Genomic DNA, 19,876 nt, shown 5'->3' with positions numbered 1-19,876 from the left:
GAATAAATGAAGAGACTCCTCTGAGGGGAGAGAACTGTAGGGGACTAAACTTTGAATCATGTGCTACAGCAGCAAGCATCAAAGGTTTACTATCAGGTTTGACCCCAGCTGGGTTTTATTTTTTAAAAGGGTTAGAACCAACCTCTTATGAACATGAATGGCTAAACAGCAGGGGCATGGCATGAAAGCTTGCCCAGAAATGCAGGGAAAGAATGAAACCCCAAATGAAGAAGCTTGCTAGAAGCACACGGGTATCAAAGGTCTTCACTATCTTGTATCAGTCTGACCTGGGACAGAAGGTCACAAGTGAATTGATAATTTTCACCAGAAATAAACTGGCATTTAATTCCCGCTAACAAAGACAGCGCTCTGGTTCAAGAGAACTGATGCAATTTGGAAATACAAAACCTGCAAATAAAACAAAAGGTGAAGAAGGGCTGCTGAAGGAAGTTTCTAAGTTTATCATAAGCTTAGAATGATAGAAAATTAGAATAAAGACAAGTGACAGTCCTTGACAATATTCACCTAATCAAGCCACAGCCACACAGCTACACCTAGTAAGATCATAAACTTCATTATTCTTAGTAGTTCATTGAGGCAAACTTATAAACACATGTGCAAATAATTCATAGTTTGTTATGCAGAGATCTTACTGCTGCTTCAGGCAAAAAGAATCTGCATTAAAATACATCTGCAAAACTGTATTTCAAAACAGTACCTTTGGAAAGGAGAAAAAGGGAATTACCATACTGCATCAGGCTGTATCTCCACATAAGACAACTGAGGTATATTCCTGGAACATCCAATTAAAGCTTGTTAGACCAAAGTTTGAATGAATTTGAAATGAACTGAAATTTGCTTAACAGATCAAAGGATGAAGGAAGAGTCCTAGTGTCATGAAGAGATGGAAAGGGGAATCAGTTTCATCCGTGGATGCCTTATCTGATTACACTTTGTACCCAAGGAGTCAAAGTATCCGGTATTATCTGGAAGTACTTGTTTTAGACAATCTCTGATGCATTACTAAAGGTATCTGCTCATTAGCTGGCATGTTGAATTCCCTACCAACATGACATAGACAGGCAATTTTTCTTTATTCATCCACCTAAGTTGGTGGAGCTTGGCAGCACTACTTTTAGTTTCATCCCATGGATGCATAAAAGCTTCATGACATTTACAGATCCAGCAAGTCAGTCTTTAAGTCCATTTACTGTACTCATTATCTTAATATTCTGCCCTTTTCTTGAGATGGAGACAATCTCCTGATTTACAAGCAAGTTGAACCTTTTAAAAGTTTGTGACAACAAAACCAGTGCACCACAATTCAAAATTCCAAACGGACACAGATGGCCCTGGAGCAAGAAGACTGCATTTAAACAGTAGCTTTCTTCCTCTCAGAAGTCTGCACTAACAAAAGTTCCATGAGGGCCATTGCTATAAAAATCCACATTTTACTATTGCATCCCAGAGTTGCTATTTCAACTTTTTGACCAGTCTTTCTCCTTAGAACATGATGCAACAGAATAATGATTTAAGGATACTTCCACTGTAAGATTTTCCATGTGCATGTTGATTCTTCTATATATTTTCAGCACTCCCATGCCTCTAGCTTATTAGAAGTCATTATATAACAACTTCACGTCTCCCTCAATGTTAGTGTCCATGTTTTGTGCTTGTAAAATACCTTCCTCTAAGAATCTTTAGAAACAGTTAACTTAAAGCCTTACACTCCACAGCAAATGAAAGACTCATACTGAAGGAATCAGTTTCCCTCCAAGAGAGACATGGGAATGCATTGAAGGGAAAGTGCCTACCACGTGTAAACATTTTTTCAGCCAAAAGCAAAACCAAAAAGGATCATGTTACACTGCACCTTCAGGGAAAAGATTTATTAGAAGACAAAAAGGCTTAGAAATCATGCATCTCTAGCATCAGTTCCAGAAGAAAACAAGGTAACCATGAAAGTTTCCATACTACTGCTGGGCCTGCCTGCTTTGGAAAATACAACCTTGCAATGGCAAAAAAATAACAAATCATGTTAAACCTGCCTGTGTACCTTATTTAGCCACTGTATACAAATATTTGTGGATTAATAAAAAGCAAGACTTACTATTTGTCCAGTTCTCAAAGAGAAGGGAAAAATTGCTTTATACTATTATCATGTAACTGACAGAAGCCAAAGCTGCAGGTGGCTTCTGAACAATGGCACTGACAAGATGAGCAGTTAATCTGAAATGTTGGCAGCCTGATAAAAAAAAAAGGTCTAGCTTGTGTTTTGTTGTTACAATTAAAACAAGGACATGTATTCTTGGTGCCCTAGCTCCTCTGCAACACACTAATTATCCATAAACTTCATAATGCAATTTCCTGAGCTACATCTGGGAGCTGCTTTTTCCCAGACACTCGATGGAAGAGTAAGGAAACTTAAGACACTATAGGTTGCATCTGTTGATAAAAATCACATCGCTTACTAGAGATGTAGCAATCTGTTTAATGGCCACTATTCCTAATTTAATTTAAAAACTAGTGGCAAAATACAGGCATACTGGCAGGCTAAACATGAAGGATGCAAATTCAGTTTAGTTAAACTTCACAAGAGCTATAACATCCAAGAGTTATGCTGTCAAACCTTCTACAGAGAAATTAGTGTGGCATTCATGAAACTTACACGTTTCCTGAATCATTGTATAGCAGAGAGATAATATAAAAACTAGAAAATAGGATTTCAGATTCCAGATCTTACTCTGATTATCATTTCTACTGTTATGTTAACTTTGGGGTAACAGTTAAAAGCATCGCCTTACGATACTGTTCTTCAGAAATGCTGAAGTAAGTTTAGGTTGGAAGGGACCTCTGGAGATTATCTAGGGAGGCCACCTGCTCAAAGCAGGGCTAAAACTTCAGACTGAGCTCAGGTTGCTCTGTACTTGTTCTGTTGACTTTTGAAAGTCTTCCGAAATGGAGTTTCCACAGCCTCTTCAGGCAACTTGGTGTGGTACTTAACAGGTTTTAATCACTGCCATTGAGGCCCGTTGTCCCCACCACCGCCACGTTCAAGTTTCCCTTGTTGCAACTTGTGACCTCTGCTTCTTGCCTTTTCACTGTGCACCTCCGAGAAAAGCCAGGATCCACCTTCTCTGTAAGTACCTACTAGCAACAGAAAGCCACCATTACGTCTCCTCGCTGGTGTCTGCTCCGAGCTAGTCAAGCCCGGCTTCCCTCACCTTGTACCAGCTTCCTTGTACATCATATGCTCCAGACCCCGTAACTTCTCATCAAGCGCTGCTGGAGTCTCAAGTTGGAAACATCACCCATCTGCTGAGGCACCAAAAGTGGAAGTGGTATTGGATGGGGCCTCCGAGGCGATGGGCAGGCGGGAATGCCGGCCTCCCGGCCCGCCGGCCCGGCTGCCGGGCGCAGTTAGCCCGCACGGCCAGCGGGCTGCGCTGCCGGCTCGCAGGTAATCACAGCGCGGCAGGACGAGCTCCGCGGCAGGTTCCGCAGGCTTTCAGTTAGCCCCGAAAAGCGCAACCGGTGTCAAGGGCAGGACGAGAGACAGAATGGCACATCTACAGACTGTTCAGTCTGCACAGAAACTGGAAATACACCTTGTATTATTTCACTGCCTAGAAGGGCACAAGAATTCAGTGCGCAATCCACTGCATGAACTATACATCCCAGACATAAAAAGCTGTGCCAATGCAGGCTAGTGTCTTCCAGGCAGCTGCCAAGGCCTCCTGACTTTTTTATAGTGCGTCTCATCCATCGAGAGCGTAAGCGTCACCTCCTCAGGTGCTGAGGACAGATATATAGTTATTTCTCCAATAAGAAAGGATTGGAACAATCTGTCACTGCATTGTCTCTTGTCCCTAAATTATCTAGTTACGCTGCATGTTTCACAACAAAAAAGTAGCATGGGACCTTCACAACTCCCTCACGCTTCTTTTATTACTACCTCAAACTTTGTTCTGATCAAAGTGGGAAATCTGTATAGCTTGGATGCTACTTGAAGTCAGTTAGCAACTTTCACCGAGAAGAAAACAGCAAACTGCATGCAGCACAATCAGTCAAGTCACCTGAATTCACAGTAGGAGAGAAAATCAGGTTCTAAACCAGACAGTAAAGAACCCAGCACAGACTCTCTGGTGATAGTTATTGGCAAAGTCACTCTGATAGTGAAACTATATTTACAGGACATCATGGCCATGATACACAGTGCAGAGAATACAGACTTTATCCCTATCCTACCTGTCTGTAAGAAGCTCTAATCTAACATCTGGTACTTGCACTATTGAAAAAAGCTCTTCCAGTGGAGGATTAATCATAAGCATCTCAACAGCACTGTGGCAAATGCATGCTAGAAGAGTGGGGAAGGTTACATAAAGGCCAGCGAGGGAAGAAAAATGCAAGAATAGAACTGTTCTGCTGGAAGAATATCCCTAAGGTCACTGTTTCTGTGGGCACAAAAAACCCAAGAAGGTAGCACTGCACCCTGCAAGACAGTTAAGTGGTTGTTCAATAGAGTTTAGAACAAACTCCACCCTCCTCATTTAACATTTTCTGACAGCCTGGCTTGCACAGCACCTGAATGCCTGCAGGTGCTTTTAACAGTTAGATGCATTCCATGTGTTAACTGTAATTTACTTGTCTAATTATCTACTCAAAATGGCTCATCACACAGGATACCTGAAGTGTTACAACCATCATTAAAGACGTGATAGCTTTATCCTCAAACAGAACAAAAAGAAACAAGTAACACCATCCTCTATACAAATACGCTTTGTCACAAAACATGCAATTGGCATATGCATATACAGAACCACAAAAACCACACAACTCTGGAGAATAAATTTGAGATCTAAACTTGTTAATGGCCTAAATGAATTATGTACCACAGCTGAAGATAAGAGTGACTGCACGATCAAGACTGATCAGCATAACCTATGACAGCAAAACTAGTGTATAATCACCAAGAGAATGCAGGTACATCAGAACTGTGTGGCAGTTAGCATAAATGATCCTATTCCAGATAGCAATGATTAATGACAGTAAGAAATGACACAGAGTTTAGCACACTGCCTTGTAGTGTAGTCCCCCTTATTTAAAAGCCAACCTTCGTTTCCTCCGTATCAGTAAAGTTTGCAAGGTACACCAAAATGTAATGTCTATAGCTAATGAAACTGCTTTGTCACAGAATTATGAATTGCTCTATCTTTAGCATTACCATTTCCCTGAAGCAGTACATATTTCATTTACAGTAAGTGGAATGGATTTACATTTACTTAACAGTCTTTTTCTTCATCTAGATACTATGGCCATAATTAATAAAACATGCCTACTTAGAGATAAAAGAGCTTTTGGAATGACAGTGCTGATAAGGTCTAAAAAAATATTATCCTCTAAACAAACAGGGTCAAACAGCTAAATAAATATCTCTGAACAAGTGAGAAAAAAGGAACAGTAATGTGATGTTATCAAAGTACTACTAAAAACAACTATGCCCATAAGCACGAGTACAATTTATTCTCTGGCTAAAATTCTAGTATATACGGTAAAAAGAATAAATCCACCTACTGTGCTTCTGCGGTGGGCTTCCTAAATCCATTGTCTTGTAGAAATAAGACTTTTTTTTCAATTGCCTATGTTAGAATGTAAAAATACTCAGCATTTTCCCTCGCGTCTTGCTCCCTCTTCTGCAAGTCCCTCTTTCTGTTTGTGCGAGAAGGCAGTTTAAATTTCATCCCATTTATTAGCTCAGTCACTGAGGAATCACTGTCAGTTTTCCGATGGTACAAGCTCCTTTACTGTACACAACACCCGAGGAAGCGGGGGAGAGAAAGGAGGTAGGATTTTATCTAAACTACTTTTTGCTGGCACAATTAACTCTTCGTTGACTGACATCTCCTTCCTGGTATCTCTAGCGTCAGTTGACACCGAAATGTCTGTTCCTCTAAGGCAACAGGGAATTCTTTATGACAGCTGTTTAATGCTCATGTTCATTCTTTTAAGATTTCCTCTGCTTTTCTCTTCCACTGCTTAACAAGGAACTACAGTCAGACACTGCCACAGCCATGATTTCTTACAATCATGAGGTGTCCCTTTTCAGTTATGCCAGAGTGATTAAGGATCACAAATCCTATGAACTCCTATGATCCCAGTCACTAACAGCTTCTAAAATGTCTAGAGATCTCTAATAGAGATTTATTCTCCACCAACTAATGCTTGCTTCTTCTTCAGGTAAGAGTATTTAAAACCTCTAACTCTGAACGTCCAACATAACAGAACAAAGTCATTTGCAAAGAAAACAAATTCACTGCCTCTAGAAAAATAAAATGTGGATGCACCTGTATACACCACCTTCATCCCCAAACACTTCAGTTTTCAAGGTAGCAGAACAGAATCACGTTCGTTCCTTTGCTGTGATTTTACAGTCATGTAAGAAAGGACGCTCTTGCTCCACTTTTCTCAATCCCCTGTTCTAACAAATAAACACAGTTTAGTAACACCACCCCATAGCCAGTTCAGTATAACCAACCCAGACTGCAGAGGTTTTCACAGGTTTAGCGTTTTCCCAGGAGTACTACAGGCTCTGTAGATATTTGCATCTCTTGAGAGAGTTTTAACTTTTTAGTCCCTGCCCACAGTAAAACTTCTCTGATGCAAATTTTTACCTAGAGCTGCATGAGAAAAAACGAGTCAAAAGAACTAGATTTTCCTAACTAACCATTTTCCTCTGGAGGACAGTGTGCTGGATTAAGCACAAACAAACCTTTTCCCCCCCTCCTTCAAACAGTACTTTGTTGTCCATCTATTCCTTATTTCTGCTAGTAAATGATGAGAACAAAACCTGTTCTGCAGCCATGGATCTGAATGCCAGTGCTTCTAACAAATTACCATTTTGAGCTTTCATTAAGCTCAATTTCTTCACTTTTAAGCTTGATCTTGACAGCAACTGAGCTCCTACATGTGCCACTATTGAAGATCTGTCTTGTGCTGGAGCACGCTTCCTTGGAACGATTTTCCTCTGACTTTCACTAATGGTCTTGCACATTTGAATTATCTGCATACATAAGCACAAAGTTCATTCACTGTGACACAAAACTGAAGTTTTTTCTTCCTTAGATCCAATCACAAATCCTGCTAGCCTACTAGGAAGCAACACACCCCCTTCCAGTTCAGTAAGAAATACACCAGAGTTAAGGGGATTAGGATGGTCTCTAAACAGGTACAAAATCTTGTGTCTTCTCCTTCTTTGAGACAATTGTCTGGAACTTCAGCATTTCAGGGAGGGAAAAGATTATTACTTCAAGGAAATACCAGTGGTTCTTGCAAGTGGCAGAGTATTGGATTAAATTATTTTGTCCACTGTCTATAGTTATGTGTCCTACAACTATGGAAAAAAATAAATCAAACTGTACCTTCTGAGTGGTTTAAACACTTGATCTCTATTCTTCATTACATTTTGGAATATTAGCCCTAGACATGGTTAAATGAGTATTTTTCAGAGACTGTTCTACTCAAATCATTATGGAAATGGCCAAAATGAAATATTAAAAGCCTGATTTTTGTATCTATCTTATTGTTTCACAATTATATAGTGCAGTGCAATACAGTACTGAATCAACAACACTTAAATATTTAAAAGCATGAAATGAAAAAAGTTTTAAATATAAGGAAAAGGTACACAGGCAGATTGATGGGATGACATCACATGAAATTCAGTAAAACGCCAAAATATGTTCTAATATATTCATATCCTTGGTGAGCTTATTGCCTGGACCTTGGCTTGCTATTTCCTCCGAGAGAAGCATCTCCCAAACTCCACCCAATATTGAAGAAGAGAGGAACTTGTTATAGTAAAACAAAAATAAAGGACTAAACTTGTTAACATTTCTGTATTTAAAATACATGTCAAGGAACACTCATAGTAGGGTAAAGGAAGCCTTATTTGTTACCTGAGATAAGGGCCACGTCAAAAAAAACCCAAACCAACAACCCACCACAAACATTTGAGATGTCACTAGAAAAGCCAAGCACTTGTTGAGGTAAGCTCCAGCTCTGTAATTACCAACTATGCACATTACGTAAGTTCCTTTATAGGGCTGCTTAGGTCCACTGACTGCAAAGGCTCTTACCATACTGTTGCATGGCACTGTCCTTTCTCATCTGAGGGAACACTATTCAGGCACTCTCCCAGGAATTACAGAGGAGGGGAAAAAAAAAGCACAACAAAAAAGGCACACACATTTGCTAGTAGAACTTCTCTCATCATTAGAGGTAGCATTAGTTTCTCAGCAACAGCATCTGCACCAACTCAGAAGGACATCTTTCTCAGAAAGATCTCTTCAACCATTTAAGATACTTTTGGCTTAATACTACTGAATCTCCAGCATTCAAAAAAGCAATATGGTTCCCCATTGTTGCAAGCATGGTCCTTGAGACTTATTCTGATCACTAGCTAAGGAGTCTGTCTCATACTGAGAAAAAAAATTAACAAATTAAAATATTGCCAAAAATAATATCATTCACTCTTCTCTATAAACCATTCACAGCTCTATTTTGTGCAGAGCATTTTCAGCATAAAAGGTCCATAACACAACAGCTTCTCTTCACATTGGCTACACAGGTTTAACTCATGATTTGTATCTCTGAGATCATGAGTTTAAAAGTAGAGTATTCTCTTTTTTTACTATATAGCCAGTGATGCAGCTGAAGAATCCTGGATTTGACAGGACACTCAAATTAAATTGTGACAACATTGTCAGGCAGAGAACAAGACCTGTTTGCATATTGTTGGATACCGCCCTGCGGTACAGGATGCTAGGATTAAGAGACATAACCAACTATGTGACTTATTTGCAGATGAGGCCAAAAAGAAAGAATGGGTAGTATTCCAAGAGCTGCTGCTGAAAGATGAACAATATGAATTATACAAGCCAGAGCCGGTATTTGTTAAAGGAGATCAGGCCTTAGTAGTAGACATCACAATTGGGTATGAGAGTAAATCAAGATCTTTTGCAGATGCAGCAGCAGGGAAAGTAAAGAGATATCCACATCTTAAAGATCAAGTTCAAGAACTGATGAATGCCACTATTATGAAATTCATAGGATTTCCTTTAGGAGCATGTAGAAAATGGTACCAAGGCAATTACGAGTTCTTAGCAGAATTAGGACTCCCCAGTTCCCAACAGGAAAAGGTCACTCGTCATTTACCAAATCAGGCATTATTTACTTCAGTAGATGTTGTATGTATATTTTCTAGTCAAGCACAGACTATTTTAAGATCTTAATGAGTTAATTGTAATTGTATTAATTAATGAATTGTAAATAAACTCATTCTTTCTATCTAAGGCAGGAGCCAGACCCCAAGGAGTGCCAAGGGCGAAAGGCAAAAGGGCAAGCGTGACAAAATAGGGTAGTGATAGTATATAGGAATGATAAGGGTCTCAGAGTCATGACACATCATCCATCCTGCCAAAAGACACCAATTACCGGTCTTTACTTAGGTGGACCGCCCACCTTTACTTAACCCGAAAAAGGAACAGGTATAATTTTATATGTTTTATTAATAGCCAGTGATGCAGCTGAAGAGTCCTGGATTTGCCTAGAAGATAGCAGCAACCACCATAAAGCAGTTCCTTATAGTTAATTAACTGTAGAAAACCACTATGATTTGCTTCAGAAGACACCTGAAGTTATTTGTTCTCTCAAGAAACAAAGCATTCCTCTCTCTGATGAAGTATTTAACCTCAGATCGAACTGACAGATAAGATTCTGATGTGAGCAAAGATAAAAAGAAAACTGCTTGTAGATGAAGGGCATTTAAATGTTTTGGGAGGTAAGCCATATCTAAAGCCAGGCAGGTTTCACAGTATCACCTAGTCAGGGGTGGCTTGGATTTTAAAAAGCCATTTGCCAAACTCCAAATGCAAATCAAAGCCAGACAATAGGCCATGCTGTAAGACACAATGGCTAAGAGTCACTTGGCTATATCTGCATTCAGTGACTTTCAGGGGGATTAAGTTTACCAGAACCATCAGATGATACAAATAATTTACTTCTGAGAAAATGTATGAGGGAGAGACTCAGCTTTTGTTTACAGTGCTTACAAGAACAGCATCCTTCTGAGCTGATTTGATTGACAGACTTATTCACAGCTAATGGCTGTATCTTAAGAACTTCCCACAGATAATGCCAATATAGTTGAACTTTGTTAAAGAATACTGGATCCCTCCGCCCCATCTTTGACAAACACACAGGCTAAGCGCCCATCCAAATGAATGAAAGGAACATATTTTTCCCCTCGCAGTATTATAAAGACTTTATTTTTGATTGTTCCAGCACTGGTTCAGTCAATCCAGAACTTAGTTTACTACCTCTAAACATACTGCACTTATTCTAACCATCTGACTGAGCATTATTTTCACTTATTTTACTAGTTTCTAAGAATCAAACTATAAAGAAATGTAACTTCCCTGCTACCAGATACTCACACCTATCAAGAACTTTTATTCTGCCTTGCAACTAGCGCAGTTTTGTGGGAACACAGTAGTAGTTGCCCTAGGTAATAACCATCAAGTGATGCCAGGTACAAAAGCTCTAGGAATAATAGTACTCTGACAGAACTGGTTCTGGGGCAGCGTGAAACTTTCCAAACCTGTGTTCTAGAAGGACGAAGTGAATGTTTGGACGCTATGTAAATATCAGCACACATGCAGTGCAGTCTTCTGGGATTTCTCTCTTCCACAGGAAGCCTGCATAGTACCGGTCATATATGGTAGAAGAGCCATATTTACGTATCATGTTTTTGTCACTGTACTGTTCACAAGAACTGTTTAATAACCATGGAAGAGAGATATAAGAAAATATAAACTTCTTGTTCTAAAGTCTCCTCTCTCCCCTTTTTAGTTTGGTTTGTGCTGATGAGGCCAGCTTAGCGTTTGTGCATTCATCCAGTAGATGGCAATAGCGATACAGACAGATCATTGTATTGGCAATATCCTTAGCCTAGACTCTGGAATGTGTGTGCAAACAGTACTATTTATTCTGCTTGAAGTGTCCCCATTTCCCACTACATACTTCTAAAAATCTTTACAGGCAGCAACAGATATACAAGAGAAAGAGCAAGAAAACTCGAGGGGGCAGATTTTGGTGGAGGTGGAAGAAGAAACAAAAGGTAACAATCAGGTGATCTAGTTTCTAATCCATGTTCAACCATAAAGCTCTTAACACCAGCACACCAAAAACCTAATATGCCTCAGGCTTTACCTCAACAAAATAATTCCGCTTCTTCCACAAGTGACACAAAAATAGATCCATTAACATCACAATGGCAGCTTGGATGAGACAATAGTATGATATTGATAGCCTGTTACTCAGTTGTTGTGGTCTAAGCCTAAAGTGAAGGGGGGCTTGGTCAGTCTCCTCTCCAAGACTGGTTACTTCTGTAAGGGCAATATAACTTGCTCACAGGCTCTCTAGAGAGCTTTAAATTGTCTTGGAGTAATATAATAGCCTTTAGCACCTCAGAAAAGGCAGTCTGAGTTGAACTTCTGCTCATTAGAAAGATTTAACCCGTCAAACCTGCCATTTGTTCCTTTCCTTTTCAAGCTTTAAAGCGAGGGCCTGATGATTTTAAGTTACAGAAATGAAAACCTGAGATGCAGATTTCTACTATAAAGCTAACATGTGGCTATATCTACATGTGTCGTACACTGCTTTTTTCCCCCAGTACAGAAAACACACTGATTCTGCAACATAGTTCAGTCAGTACCTTTTATCTTGTTTTTACTAGTTAACTTCAACAGAAGAAACAGAGCTAGCATATAAATTGACTATCCAAGTAACCCTCCCCTTTTTATTATAGTTGCATGACTTCAATAGCACACAGCAAAGAAAGGTGAGGCCAAACTGCAATATTCCTACTGACAATTGAGAACGACCAGCAAATCAGACCTCTGTCTTAAGTACCTTTATGGTTCCTGTTGCTATTTCTGACATTTCACAATCTTCCACGCATTTATCCTAACAAAACTCCACTAAGACAAAGACAGGTAGTTATTAGTATTTCATGATTCTAAAACAAAATCACTATCCAAGGTGAAAGGATGTGTGAATTGGAGACGACAAACTGGAGACCTCTCTGCTCCATCGCAGGTGTCAAATTCAATAGTATTTAGGCTCCTAACTTCCAGCACATTTCAGTGGGAATGTCTGTGCCTACATAGGCGTTAGGAGACTAAACACCTTTAGGCATCTTGGCGCAGAGCCTCCAAGAACTACATTACAATACACTTTACTACAAAACAGGCAAACAAAAACCCCAACCAAACAAAACCAAGAAAGAAATTAATCTAGAAAGCTCGATAGTTTTTCATTGCCTGTTGAATCTATTTGGGCTAAATGGCAAGGCTTAAAAAGCTCATTTAATCCAAACTAATATCCTAAAGAAAACAAATACACACTCCTCAAAGACAGGAAAAAGGAATATATGAATCACATCAGCTATCAATGTTCAGCACAGTCAAAATGAAATGCAAGATCCTTATACGCTGCTTGGTCCAGATTTACTATTGAGCTATGCTTTGTATCATCATTTATCCTACAGAAGGATGAGAAATAGATATAAACCAGAAGAGTAGTATTGTAAGGCCACTCTGTAGACAGGTACAGGAAGATAACAGCTGAGAAAGAATCCAGGTTGTGGAATGCTTGCATTAGTCTAAACACAAGCTAGAAGGTTTAGAGATTTGTGTTGCTTACGTATCATGAGAGCACAGATCAAGATCATTAAACTGGACTGAAGTATTCCAAATTTATTCTATTGGAATCTTGAAATGCTTAGTCAGATGAGTTTTAACTAGTTCATCATGAACATTAGCAGCCTCAAGAAAGATTTTCATTCAGTGCAGTACATCAGCATACTTTTGAACCTTATCGGACCCTTTTGCATTTTAAATGTTTCAGATAGAACAAGATACATTTTTGCACATACTATCCGAAATATAAGTTAGCTGCTTTACATATCTTTGAATATCTCAAAACAAAACAAAAAAATAACCCAAGTGTATTACAATCAATCCAGACTTTCCATTTAGTTAAATTTTCCTAATGCTTTCATTAATTTCAACTATTACTTCCCCTCAGTCTGTTTTCTCATGCTGGTTGTCTAGTGATTTGATGGCTCAGTTACGTTTTCTTCATGCATCTTAAGCTATCCTTCTCATGTGCACTTCAGCATCGGTTCAGGTCCTTTAATAATGACAATGGTTAGTACAATGAAATAAAATAAGTTAATAAAAGTCAGTAACTATTATACACAAAACCACACCAAGTACCTTCAAAATTTTTGTGGTAATTTCTCAGATTACCACTCCTCAATCAGCTGCAAAATAAGAATTAAATTGTGGGCATTGCTGTAAGGTTTTTTTTTAATCTAATGGTTACATGGAAATACAACCCACATCAGGGATGCTTACATGGAATCACTTGTTGCAAACAAGTGACAAAGTGTAACTAAGCACTGTCTTTATGCGTCACCATCTGTACCTTACTCAAACTTCAAATTATTTTATAAATCTTAATTTTTGGGAGGTACACTTAAGCAAATATTAAGTTCTAGTTTAAGTAAGATACAGATGTTTTCTTACTCAAACTTGTCTCACTTTTTTTTCCTGAAGTGAAGATTGCTGAAATAATCTGCAAGAGAAACTTTAACGAGCCGTCACAAAAATGATTGTTCAAGTGTCTGTTAAGCTACCTTTTGCAGCTGGAAACAAGTGCTTTGAGGCTCTGTAACCTGGGCTCAAGTGGTTCAATCCGGACTCTTAAAACTGAGCCTTCTGCTCGGCCCTTTTCTGGTGGAGAGGTGGGAGGGCAGCAAGGACTGCCTACTGAGCCAAATGTCTTCCTGGTACCTTCCGTCATATATGATTCGCAAACCTCTGCCCTACATCAGATGTATGTAATGTATGTGTGGAAAATGCATGCGTATAGTGTAATGAATGTAAGGATAAAATTAAGAACACCGCTGCCCTCTAGTGTTAAGTTACAGTCAAATATTACCTTCTGCATTGCAAAATGACCTGAGGACCGGAAGTTGCTTTTGTCAAGTAATTCAAGATACTTTCTCCTTTACAATGCACACTACATTACATAAATGGCACGATTTCTTACAATTTTGTCATCTGTTAGTGGGAGATAAAACAGCTCAAAGACTGAATTCTTTCAAACAATTTTTCTTCTAAGACTTTAACAGTATTAAAGAATGCTACATGAGCCTGGACCACAGAAAACAGCCTTTTTCACAAACTGAAAACTGATTCAGTTTCACTGTTTCATCAGTCCTCAGATCTGCTCCAGACCACCACCACCTGAGATGAAAATACAACAGTTTGTGATCGCTCAGGCAAAACACCCACCTAAACGTTTGGCTGCTTATTTGCACATATGTGCCTGCTAATAGAACAAGTTTTGTTTTAAAAAACTGAAAGTCTGGCTAGAGATTGCCAGTCACATTCTGAATCTGCATTAGGAAGCAGTAAAAGCCTAAACTCAGAGAAATTCTAGGCTGAAATGGTCTCAAGCAATAACAATGAAATACATCTCAATCTATTTAGCTCTACTGTTCCAACTCTCAGGTACTGAGGTTCAGACAGAGTGCTAAACCTCAGAGTTGCAGATATGCGTATCAGTTGCAGCATAGGTCTAACACATATGAATGTCCAAATGCTCACATGTCTTCTGCAAGTGACGTTAATACTGTTAATTTGTTACTCACCCAGAAGCCTCAATAGAAATTCATCCAGTACACGCAGAAACACTTTTGAGCCCGCTATTTACACCCTTTATTAAAATTTATGTATTCTAGGACAAATTTGGTCCCTCAGATACACACAAGTTTCCTTCCAAAGAAATAATCCTCTTGCACGCAAGGCACAGAATATACATTACAGAAATCCCGCACATAGGTGAAATGTTAGTCTGAGGGGGACTGCGGGGGAATTCTCTACCCAGACTAGGAAGTGTCTATCAACTGGAGCAGGCATATACAGCTGACTGCTACACAGATAATCTGTTATTGTCCTCCATTTTAATCTTGTGAGGCACAGAGCAAGGATTCAGCTCACCCAGGATAACTCCAAAAAGCAAGCAGCAGAATTTGGAAACTGCTGACTGCCATCCTTGTGTACAGTTCACACTGCAATTCAGACACACAGCTCAATCAACATTTCTCATAGCCCTACTGTAGGTCTTTCTCCAATGTTTTAAAATGTTAACCTGACAAAAGTAATAGCACCTTTTCCCTCCCATTCTTAGCATGTCAGTCCCTTGTAGATTTAGATTAGGCATCCTTAAATGGAATCAACTAGTACCTAGAATACATAATGAGTGCTAAAAGAACATTTGCCTTACACAACAGATGCTTCATTTATTAAACAGCCCTTCATCTTAGAAGACTTTTTTTTAAATACAGATTTTTTTTTAAATTAGATTTAGATGTTTATGTATGTCTAGATAGGGTGGCTTGGGCTTTGTTTTGTTGTTGTTGGTTGGGTGGGTTTCTGGCAGGAAGGAGAATAAATAACATACCAAGCTTATTCTCACCTAACTCAGTATTTCTAGCTACACAAAACTTCCAGCGTTCAGACTTTTTTGGGGTCTACAGATTGTAATTTGCAGGACAGTTCCCAAGCAGCAGATATCAGTACCCACAAATGTCACTGTCTAGAAGATCTTACCATAGTTATTTCATTCCTGAATTGTTTAGGTTGAACATTATTGTTATTTGTATTTCAGCATGGGTAAAGACCCAAATATGACTGGGAAGCAGCTGTTGTGCAGGAATAGCAGTTCCCATTTATAATCAAAATAAGAGACAACAGAAGGACAAAGTGAAATTACAAAAACAGTCAAACAAGAAGTCAGTAACAGAATCCAAACTAGAATCTGGGTCTGCTGAGCAGTCCAGTATTATATCCTTCGATTCATGTCTTTATTACAACAGTCCATGGACTCATGAACACTTTAAATTAGTATAAGCTGACATTGCCAACAAAGGAAACAATGGTGCATTCTGCAAGCCTCACTTGTTCATTTCTGCCTCTGCAGCAAAAAGGAGGACAAACAGCAGCTTGTAATGTTTGTTACACTATAGCCTTACTCTCCATTCAGGAAGGAAAAAAAGGTGTTGAAAACATAATTCTTTGTGTTGAGACTACACAAAAACTTCAGGATTTGGTGTAAGAATTTTGTAATATCTGCTATGTAGTACGAAATCAAGGAGAATGACATGTTTAATTTTAGACACTTGGGATAAACAGCGTGTCTTTTCAGATTCGATTCAAACTGCATCAACAAAAACCAAACCCAAACCAGTATCCATTCTTCAGTCACACACTAATACATGCAGAACTTGTAGAACCACAATATCAGGTCACATTTTAACTGATGGGCAGTTTCACAGAAATCTAGCTTTAATTCAAGTTACTTTCAGACAGCTGATGCCAATTCATGTAATATCACTTATGTACCTGTTCTTCAGCTAAACTTGTATCATAGAATGGTTTGGGTTGGAAGGGACCTTTAAAGATCACCTAGTGCAACCCCCCTGCCATGACAGAAGCACTGCCCGTGTGGACAGACAGCATGTTAGAGCCACATGCTGAAGGCCACTTTAAGCACTTCTCCAGGCTAATCTGATGTACTATGTATCTAAGCAAACAGGATTTTGCATGTCTGTGCACAACACCCTTTCATCAGATTACAAGGGAAGAGTGAGTCTAGACATGCCAAAACGTATTTGAAAAATAGAGGATTACTGAATTTGCCATATACCTCCTTGATTTTGGACTTTCCCAATGCTGCTGTAATAATGTTGAATCACATTATACAGCAAAATTATGTAAAAGTTAATTGCATTCCATTCAGATTTCCTTTTTACTTAGCCATCTTATTCCTCATCCATATACAGCCTACACAGAAAAGCTGAGGTTCTATTCCAAAAAAAGCAACAAGTTTTGAAAACTGTTCGACTCAACTGATGAAACAAATCGGAAAACTGCAGAAGAACACTAAGAGTTTCAAGCCATCTAAGATTAATAAGTATGGTACAGAAGTAGATTGTAGGTAGCTATGATACTATGGGACCAAATTATCAATTGAAGAGCATTTATTTAACTGCATGTATTTACTCCAGCTAGTGATTTAACTCTCCAGCTCTGTCCTTTCCTAAATTTTCTTGCAGATATAGTCACCCAAATGAGAAAGGTGAAGTGTTACATTTGACAGCATAGGCTTGATAAAGTTGAAATGTCCTATTTGAAAGCATAAGCTACTGAAGACAACAGCTCCACAGTATTATGATCACTTCTGTGTAGATTGCTTCACATTTATTACCATACAAAGGCAAAATAAGATAAGAGCTGTCACTGCACTACACAGCATTTAAACTGAGTCATATAAAGAGTTAATTAGAGAGGTAAGAACAAACTCAAGTGGGTGTTCTGAACAAGTCTGCAAAGGGATTCCTGAGCTGCAGACCAGCTTTTGTTTAGGTTCAGACCCACTTGCATTGGAATGCTGGAAGTGCTGCACAGGCACAATAAAGACTTTCTCTCCCTCCAGCTATTTCTGCCATTTCTTTGCACTGTGTCCTAGTACGCACACTGATAGAGCTTTATGTACAGAAGTATATAATGGACAATTCTTGTTCAGGAGGCAACAAATTACAATTCATCCTACAAATAAAAAGTAGTTCCCTAAAAGTCAGTTTATATAATATTGCAGTAACTGGACTTCTGGAGTGCCAGAAAACACACAGATGATGTAATACACCCATTTCACCTCTAAATTTCTGCACCTTTCTTTTTCAAACCCCTTGCAAACCAATTTCTGAGAAAGAGCTAGAAAAAAATTATCATTGTTGGTTTGATCTGCAGGTGAGAGGCAAGAAACAATCTTTGTAAATATTTCTCTTTTTCTATTGACCCACTATAGTAGTAGTATTGGGGCAATCTCCCCCAGAGCATATGAGCAAGCATGTATCTTCACATGCCGAGGAGCCACAAGATATGAATCGAACAGTTTGCAGAGTGAAAGACAGGAGAGCTCAAGAGTTGTGCAAAGGCAAGAGAGGACAGTGGAATGCTAGAGATCCCACCACAGGCCTTCAGTATTCAAGAGATTTATCAGCTAAGAATAAGGTCCCGGTTTAGCAAAGTACTTCAGCACATGCTTCGTTCCATCGCTAGTGATCATGATACTCAATGCAAGCTTCATTTAGCCAACTGCTTGGGCATTTGCCTAAGCTGCAAAAACACAAACAGGACACTAATAGAGGCTCAACAAACTTTTGAAAGAATAAAAAAAAATCCTACAATGCTGCTGAAAAAATGCGTATGCATTGAACACATGCATAATAGCAAAACTGTAGTTACTGTTTGCAGGAAGTTAAAAATTTGTCCTTTTCCTTTAGATTACCTTTCAATTAAGAATATGCTTTATGGTTATTTTTAAAAAATAAAAAAGCAGTCACTGGAATAATTTATTTGTGAACAGATGCTCCACTTACCTGCATAAATTAAAGAATAAATATTGAATATTTAAGTACTTACTGCATACAGTGAATCCAAGAAGCACATTTAGATGATGATCAAACATGATGGCTACCTCTACTAGGAAAAAACTAGTATCACTAAATCTATTATAAGATAAAGATAAGAACTAGTGTAATGACAGTTAATTATGGATTATATTCTCACTGACAAGCTATTTTTAATACAACTACAATACAAATATATTCAGCCCCATTAATGCTAGTAAAAAAATATGCATATCAGCCCAAGTTGTAAGCCAGCAGAAAGCTAAATTGATATCAATTGCTGGAATTTTGGCCAAAATGATGAAATGTGAGAGCCCATCCAAAACTTTTAGTGTTGTCTACTTCATGACCATAGGCTGTAAATGAGAATTTATTTCACGTAAATGAGTCCTGTGTTGAATAAATGAAGTTCCGATTAAAATCTTGGGCTAAGTCAACATTTTTATTTTGAGTGCAACAAACCAGCTCCTCCTCCTTCAGATCTCTCCTGTAGCACAAATTCATCTGCCACAGACATCAGTTACACAATTCCCTTCCTCCTACCCAATCTCCAGTCAACACCTGATGTGCAAAATCACATCTGTAATCTCCAGAGCTTCCCAAGAGAAGAGCTCATTTTCCTCTGCGCAAGCTGTCAACACTCAAAAAAGAGCAACAGCTAACAACAGTTATTCTTTGAGCTCTGTATCTCTCAGCTCAATCGAGACAACTTCATGGCACAGAGCCACAACCTGAGGCAGTATAAATCCCGCTCTCATCTTCAAGAAAGATTTTCCAGAAGCACTTGAAAGAATCAAGGAAAAAAGTTGCAATTGGTTTTGACAATTGCATAGTCTCATCCTATGATACTAATTTACATTTTTTAAATATGTGGCCCAAAATGTTTTGCTTTGAGAAAGAGGTTGGGTTTTCCTTGCTGCTCTTACGGCCTTCATAGCTGCATTCTACTGCAATGATTCCTCCCGGTTTTCCCAGCATTTAACATTCCCTTTGGAATATATCTGGCAAAGATTAAAGAATAAAATATTTAGGAGCACTTGGTGCTGCTGAATAAAGGAGCTTGGTTGAAAGCCAAAAAACAGTTGATCAGCAACTGCACTAGAATCACCCACAAAAAGAAAAATGCTAACTTACAGGGCTACCACTGTTTCTTTCTTATTAGTAAGAATTGCTTTGACAAGAAAAATAATTTTTTCTCTCACAAGAAGATTCAGCATACTTCACTGCCTTCTTAAGAGGAATTCAGCAGACACAAACATTTGCTCTAGCAAAGCT

The 19,876-nt window shown here is 38.8% G+C and overlaps 1 protein-coding gene across 5 annotated transcripts in view; it reads right to left on the bottom strand.

Moving 5' to 3' along the window:
• PLCH2 (phospholipase C eta 2) overlaps positions 1-19,876 on the bottom strand; it is a 128,460-nt gene that overhangs the window by 85,145 nt on the left and 23,439 nt on the right. The gene's annotated exons all lie outside the window — the stretch shown is intronic.

This window comes from Ciconia boyciana, chromosome 19 (genome assembly GCF_034638445.1).
Source record: "Ciconia boyciana chromosome 19, ASM3463844v1, whole genome shotgun sequence".
NCBI classification, from domain to species: Eukaryota; Metazoa; Chordata; class Aves; order Ciconiiformes; family Ciconiidae; genus Ciconia; species Ciconia boyciana.
This window is presented reverse-complemented; position numbering and strand designations above follow the sequence as displayed.